Below are 7,816 nucleotides of genomic sequence, written 5' to 3'. Positions count from 1 at the left end.
TGCAGATGAGACTGCTTCAGCACTTCCCTTTCTGCCACTTTCCTGATTGAGCTTAGTATGTTACATGCCAGGATGATGGTAACACAGAGGGTAGGTATGAGGGTGAGGTGTAGTCATGATGATGGCAATGGGAACAATTTGATTGTTTTGCTCAATTGTGGGTTTAGGCTCGTTCCCACTATTCCCCTAAATTCTCTTTTTGATCCCAACAAACCAAATATAATCCCTCAATTACATGTGATATTTCCTGCTGTTTCTACACACTGCTCCCTCAGCCAGCAGTATCATCCTCCATCGTCTGCATCCAGTTAATTCTCATTCATCCTTCAAAACTTAGGTTAGGCCACCACCTCCTAGAGGAAGATTTCCAGGATATCCTTTGTACTCCTCAGGAACTTCAAGCATACCTCTATCATCACACTTGTATTGGGTTAAAATTTTGAAAGATAAATAAAATTTTTCTTTGCTGTATCTCTTGACTTTCTCTACCAAGTCAGTAGTCTTCATTGAAAAGGGAACACACACACACACACACACACACACACACACACACACCAAGAATCATTTGACTTTATAAATAGAAATTGGATATCATGTTGCTTTCTCTAATTACAAATTTGAATTATTCAAAGTACATGAGAATTTAGGCTCAATTTAAAAAATATAAAATCACATATTCACTAGCAATAGATGTCATTTCTTATAAAGAATGAGCAGAGACCCTTTTGTATAACTCTTTCTGTGTAAAATGAAGAAATCAATTAATCTAACCTGAAAGTCATTCTAACAACACTGAGATGTTCTTGAGATTATCATAGCTACAATTGGTCTCAAAATGAATTTAAAGGAAATAAAATATCTTATAGAGGTAGAAGGTGGTCAGGTTTGGGTCATATCCTTCAAACTAAACTAATTACAGTTTGCACAAGCTGCATAATTGTGAGATCTGCAAATGCCACTGATGACGCACAAGCCTTCTTTAACAGTTTCATCAATGTTGCTAAACACTAAATAATGAGACAGATCACCACCATTCAGGACCTGAAATATAATCAATACTACAACATAGAAACCAGGCTCGTTACATGTCAACATGGAAAGCAGAATACAAAAACAGTTCTTTATGTACTTTTTTTTCTTCTTAAATTTTATTTTTTCCATCAGCATTTATCCCCTCTATTCCCTCTTCCACCTCCACCCATTCCCTTCTACCCCTGCAATCAGCACAGTGTTGCCCATGTCCATGAGTGCTCACTTCTTTTTTCTTTTTTGCTCAGTCCCTCCACCCTTTAAGTACTTTTATGAAGGGACACAGAAGAAATCCTTAACAAATGGGATAGAATGTAGCTTCACAAGCAAGAACAAATTTTGATAGAGCAGCCTCTCTCAACTCAAGACCTACAGTAGACCTAAAAGCTGAGATTTGCTGAAAAACATCAGCTCAGGCAGACAAGCCCACAGTGAGGAATTTGAGAGATGTGGGTTCTATTTGATGAATATTTCAAGCTGACTACATACCACTGCATACAAATTGCTTGGTAAAAATGCACCTAAGCTATTCAATTGTCAGGGATTTCATGTGTATTTAATCACCTAGCAATTTTCCCTTTATTTCATTTTATTATTTTTTTCATCACCATTTATCCCCCTATATCCTCTTCCTCCTCCCCCACACAACTCCCCCCACAGTCACCACACTGTTGTTCATGTCTGTGAGTTCTTTCTCTCTCTTTTTTTTTTTAAATGTGAGGCAAGGACAGTCTAGGTGAGGCTCCTTTCGTAACCACCTCTCCATGGGGAGGAAGCCCGGCCTCTCTACTCTCAGCTCATCTGAGGGAAGGTGGGTCAGAGTTCTTTCTCTTTTTATTTTTTGCTCAATCCTTTCATCCCTCCAAACACACACACACACACACACACACACACACACACACACACGCACACCCCAAAGAGGTCTGCCTGCTCTCTCTATGAGTGTGTCTCTATTTTGCTTGTTAGTTTAGTTTGTTCATTAGATTCCATATGTGAGTGAAACCATATGGTACTTGTTTTTCTCTGACTGGCTATTTTCACATAGCATAATGTTCTCTAGGTCCATCCATGCTGGTGTAAAAGATAAGAGTTCCTTCTTTTTTATAGCAGGGTAGGATTCCATTGTGTGAATGTACCACAGCTTTATTATCCATTCATCTACTGATGAGCATGTGGTCTGCTTCCAAATTTTGACTATTTTAAATAGTGTTGCTATGAACAAAGGGATGCATATGTTTTTTCGAATTAATGTCTCAGGTTTCTCCAGATGTATTCCCATAAATGGAATCACTGAGTCATAAGGTAGTTTCATTTTTAATTTATTGAGATAATTCCATACTGCTTTCCACCATGGTTGCAACAGTCTGCATTCCCACCTGCAGTCCACAAGGGTTCCTTTTTCTCCACATCCTTGCCAGCACTTGTTGTTTGTTGATTTATTTTTTCCTTTTAATCTTTATTGTTGAAAGTATTACCTAGGTCCTCCTTTTTCCACCATTAACCTCTTCCAGCCCGCTCCCATCCTCCACCCCCCAGGTCCACACCACCCCATTGTCTGTGTCCACGGGTTAAGCATATATGCATATGAGTTTATTGGTTGATCTCTTCCTACCCACCCTCCCCTGCCTTCCCTCTAAGATTCAACAGTCTGTTCGTGCTTCTATGACTTTGGACCTCTTTTGATCATCAGCTTATTTGGTTCATTAGATTCCACATATGAATGAGATCATGTGATTCTTATCTTTCTCTGACTGGCTTATTTGGTTCAGCATAATACTCTCCAGGTCCACCCATGCTGTTGCAAATGGTAAGAGTTCTTTCTTTTATTGCTGCACAGTATGCCATTGTGTAAATGTACCATAGTGTTTTTATTCACTCATCTGCTGATGGGCACTTAGGCTGTTTCCATGTCTTACCTATTGTAAATTGCTCTGCTGTGAACACAGGGGTGCATATATACTTTCTGATTGATGTTTCTGGTTTCTTAGATATGTTCCTAGAAGTGGGATCAAATGAGAGTTCCTTTTTTAATTTCTTGAGGAAACTCCATACTGTTTTCCACAGTGGCTGCACCAGTCTGCATTCCCACCCCAGGATATAGGGTTCCCTTTTCTCCACAACCTTGTCAACACTTATCTTGGTTAATTTGTTGATGATAGCCATTCTGACAGGTGTGAGGTGATATCTCATTGTCATTTTTGATTTGCATCTCTCAGATGATTAGTGACTTTGAGCATTTTTCCATATGTCTCTTGGCTTTCTGTATGTCCACTTTGGAGAAGTGTCTATATAGGTCCTTTGCCCATTTTTAATTGGATTGTTTGTGTTCCTTTTGTTAAGTTGTATGAGTTCCCTATATATTTTGGAGATTAACCCCTTATCAGATATATCGTTGGCAAATATGTTCTCCCATGTCATGGGGTCTCTAGTTATTTTGATTATGGGTTGTTTTGTTTTTTTGTTTTGTTTTGTTTTGCCATACAGAAGCTTTTTATTTTTATGTAGTCCCATTTGTTTATTTTCTTCTTAGTTTCCATTGTCCTAGGAGATGTATCAGTAAACATATTGCTATGGCAGATGTCTGAGATTTGGTGCCTATGGTTTCTTCTAGGACTTTTATGGTTTCATGTCTACATTTAAGTCTTTTATCCATTTTGAGTTTATTTTTGTGTATGTGTAAGTTGGTGTTCTGGTTTCATTTTTTTTTTTTTGCATGTATCTGTCCAATTTTTCCAACACCATTTATTGAAGAGACTATCTCTGCTCCATTATATGTTCTTGCCTCCTTTGTCAAATATCAATTGAGCGTAATGGCTTGGGATAATTTCTGGGTTCTTTGTTCTGTCCCATTGATCTATATGCCTGTTCTTGTGCCAGTTCCAGGCTGTTTTGAGTACAGAGGCTTTGTAGTATAACTTGGTCTTTGGTATTGTGATTCCTCCTACTTTGTTCTTCTTTCTCAAGATTGCTGCAGCTATATTGGGGGTCATTTTTGGTTCCATATAAATTTTTGGAGTATTTGTTCTTGGTCTGTGAAATATGCCATTGGTATTTTGATAGGGTTTGCATTGATTCTAGAGATTGCTTTGGATAATATGGACATTTTAATTATGTTGAGTCTACCAATCCATGAACATGCTATATTCTCCCACTTGCGTATATCTTCCTCTGTCTCTTTTTTCATTGTCCAGTAGTTTTCCAAGTACAAGTCTTTTACCTCCTTTACTAAGTTTATTCCTAAGTATCTTAATTTTTTTTGTTGTTGCAATGGCAAATGGGATTATTTTTTTAGTTTCTCTTTCTGAAGGTTCACAATTGTGTATAAAATGCTATGGATTTTTGGCTGCTAATTTAGTATCCTGCTACAGTTCCAAATTCATTTATTAAGTCTAGTAGTTTTTTGATGGAGTCTTTAGGGTTTTCTATATACAGTATCATGTCATCTGCAAATAATGAGAGTTTTACTTCCGCCTTTCCAATTGGATGCCTTTTATTTCTTCCTCTTGTCTAATTGCTGTGGCTAGGACTTCCAGTACTATATATCTATATAGATAATGGAGAAATATGCTAATTAACCTGGATGCCATAACAGGTCAACCGGACAGGAGGAGGTTACACGCACAGTGTCAGGGGTGGGGTGGCAGGGACCTCCGCTGTACTGGGGGAGGGCCTGATCAACAGCAACCACCGCTGCTTTAAGGGCCGGAGAGGGAGGCAGGGCTGGACCGGCGCAGCCGTGGCTGCTGTGGGGCCCAGGAGCAAGGCATGATCGGACCCACGACTCAACACTGGTCTTTGGTGCGAGTCATATATATGTGTATATATATATATATATATATATATATTCTAATAAAAGAGAAACATGCAAATTGACTGCACCTCCGCTATGCCCCAAGCCACACCCATCAGCCAATCAGAGAGACTATATGCAAATTAACCCAACCAAGATGGCAGCCAGCAGCCATGGAGCTGGAGCAAGCAGGAGGCTTGGTTGCCCCGGCAATAAAGGAAGCCAAGCTTCCCCCTGCCCTGGCTGGCTGTGGCCTCTGCTCAAGGCAACAAAGTTTTAATTTTAGAAGAAAAATAAATCCCAGATACCTGCTTCCAGCCAGCCTCCACAGGAAGCTTGTGTGGCTGGGGGCTATGGCCAGCCTGCAAACAGACATCAGCCCCTCACCCAGGCTGGCCAGGCATTCCAGCGGGGACCCCCACCCTGTAGGGGGTGTGGCCAGTCTAAAAACAGCCGTCAGACCCTCACCCAGGCTGGCCAGGTACCCCAGTGGGACCCCCACCCTGATCCGGGACACCCTTCAGGGCAAACCAGCCGGCCCCAACCCATGCACCAGGCCTCTATCCTATATAATAAAAGGGTAATATGCAAATTGACCCTAACAGCAGAACGACTGGGAATTACTGGTCACTATGACACACACTGACCACCAGGGGGCAGATGCTCAATGCAGGAGCTGCCCCCTGGTGGTCAGTGTGCTCCCACAGGGGGAGCTCTGCTCAGCCACAAGCCAGGCTGATGGCTGCCAGTACAGCAGTGGTGGTGGGAGCCTCTCCCGCCTCCTCAGCAGCACTAAGGATGTCCGACTGCAGCTTAGGCCTGCTCCCCGCTGGCAAGTGGACATCCCCTGAGGGCTCCTGGGCTGCCAGAGGGATGTCTGACTGCCAGCTTAGGCCCAATCCCCCGGGGAACGGCCTAAGCAAGCAGGTGGACATCCCCTGAGGGGTCCCAGACTGCGAGAGGGCACAGGCTGGGCTGAGGGACCCCCCCAAGTGCACAAATTTTTGTGCACCGGGCCTCTAGTACATATATAAAAGCCTACACAACCAAACGACCAGTCAACTGGTTGATATGATGCACACTGACCACCAGGGGGCAGACACTCAACGCAGGAGCTACCCCCTGGTGATCAGTGCACTCCTACAGCCAACCTCCTGTGGCCCTGATCAGCGTGATTGCTGGCAAGGCTGAGGGACCCCACCTGTGCAAGAATTCGTGCACCTGCCTCTAGTGTTAAATAAGAGTGGTGAAAGCAGACATCCCTGAATTGTTCCTGATCATAAGGGAAACATTTGTAGTTTTTGCCCATTGAATATGATGTTGGCTGTGGGTTTGTCATCTATGGTCTTTATTACATTGTGGCTTGTTCCTTCTATTCTCAATTTGCTGAGAGTTTTTTTTATCATAAATGGATGCTAGATTTTATCCAATGCTTTTTCTGCATCTTTTTATATAATCATCTGGTTTTTATCCTTCATTTTGTTTATAAAGAGTATAATGTTTATTGTTTTGGAAATATTGTACCAGCCTTGCATCCCCAGAGATACATTGATTGGTTGCTTACTATACACACCCTTACTGGGACTGAGGATTGAACCTCAGGTATACGTGCCCTTGACCAGCAATTGAACCCACAACCCTTCAATGCATGGGCACACACTTTAACCACTGAGCAACACAGGCCAGGGAAAAATGGCTAACTTTTTAAAGTATTTTCCATGTGCCAGGCTCTGTTTGAAGCACTTTAGAAGTGCTACCTCAATTTAATCTCATAAAAACTCTGAGTTGGGTAATATTAATGTGCCCTTTGTAAGATAAAACTAAGGCAAAAAACTAAACTGACATAATGAGTAATAAGTAGTAAAAAGAATAGTTTGGTGCTGAGACAGTGTTAAAAAAATTTCAACAGAGTAGGCCGTATTTGAGCTGGGCAATAAAAGATAAACTGGGCTGTGAAAGGTGGAAAGAAAGACATTTCCAGGCAAAATGTATAGCATAAAAAAATAGGCAAGGCTGACCCTCTTTCCTGAGTGTTTGGTGTTTGTATTTGTTTGGTTTATCTATTGGCTTTGTGGTGTTTCCTCCATAAATATATATTCTCCTTTTTCTTTTCTCTCTATCTTTTTTTCTCTCTCTTAGATATCATTTGTGCTCTCTTTTCTCCCCCCTAATTATCTTTTCTCAGGTGGTTGCTTATATTGGGGTTATCAGTGCCATGAGTACATTCATGCTTTGTTCCCTTTGGGTCATGTCTTCTTAAGGTGAATATTTTGGGATTAGTGTTCTACATTCTATTTTTATCTTTCCTTTAGCATCTTTTTACTCTACCTCAACTTTACCTTTATACCAAAACTCGCTTCCTCACTTTTCCCCTTTTGTTGTCCTGTTTCTCTTACCTTATCCCTGCTTTAGATTTTCCCTATTCCTTATTTTTACCCCCTGTTAAAATTTCACCCTACTTATATATTTAATTACCAATCTCCTGCTCTAAATCCATATACACCTCTCTCTTGTCTTTCTTCACTATCCAAAGTTTTTTTTTTCTCTCTGTCCTTTTGTTGTTGTTTGCTTGATTGTTGAGTATATTGGGGGTTTTTTCATGCTTGTTTGTGAGATTGTTTTGCTTTTTATTTTATTTTTCTGTTGTTGTTTTTTTCCGGTTATTTTTTTGCTTCTGTTTTCCCTCACCTCACTTGATATTAGTTGTTGTTTGTAATTTGCATTCATCTCCAGGGATGGGATCTGTTGCTGGAATTTGTTGGGATTAGTGGCTGTTCTATTGGAGTTTTCTCCCCATATAAATAGTATTCTTCCCCTCTTCTATTTCATTCTCTTTCTTTTCTCTCTTACTTTTTTTTTCCTTTTCCCAATTTCATTTTTGCACTTCTTTTTTTCTTTTTCTCTTCTTTCTTCTTTATCCCCTAATTCTCTTTGACCTGGTGGTCACCTTTATTTTAAGGTGTATTAGTATCGTGAATACATTTGTGTTCAGTGCCT

General features: G+C 40.7%; 1 non-coding gene across 1 annotated transcript; it reads right to left on the bottom strand.

Moving 5' to 3' along the window:
• Positions 1-1,741: 1,741 nt before the first annotated feature.
• Positions 1,742-1,905, bottom strand: LOC111825365. Its single transcript, XR_002828526.1, has one exon.
• Positions 1,906-7,816: the final 5,911 nt, after the last annotated feature.

This window comes from Myotis lucifugus, unplaced genomic scaffold, assembly GCF_000147115.1.
Source record: "Myotis lucifugus unplaced genomic scaffold, Myoluc2.0 scaffold_22, whole genome shotgun sequence".
Taxonomy (NCBI): domain Eukaryota; kingdom Metazoa; phylum Chordata; class Mammalia; order Chiroptera; family Vespertilionidae; genus Myotis; species Myotis lucifugus.
This window is presented reverse-complemented; position numbering and strand designations above follow the sequence as displayed.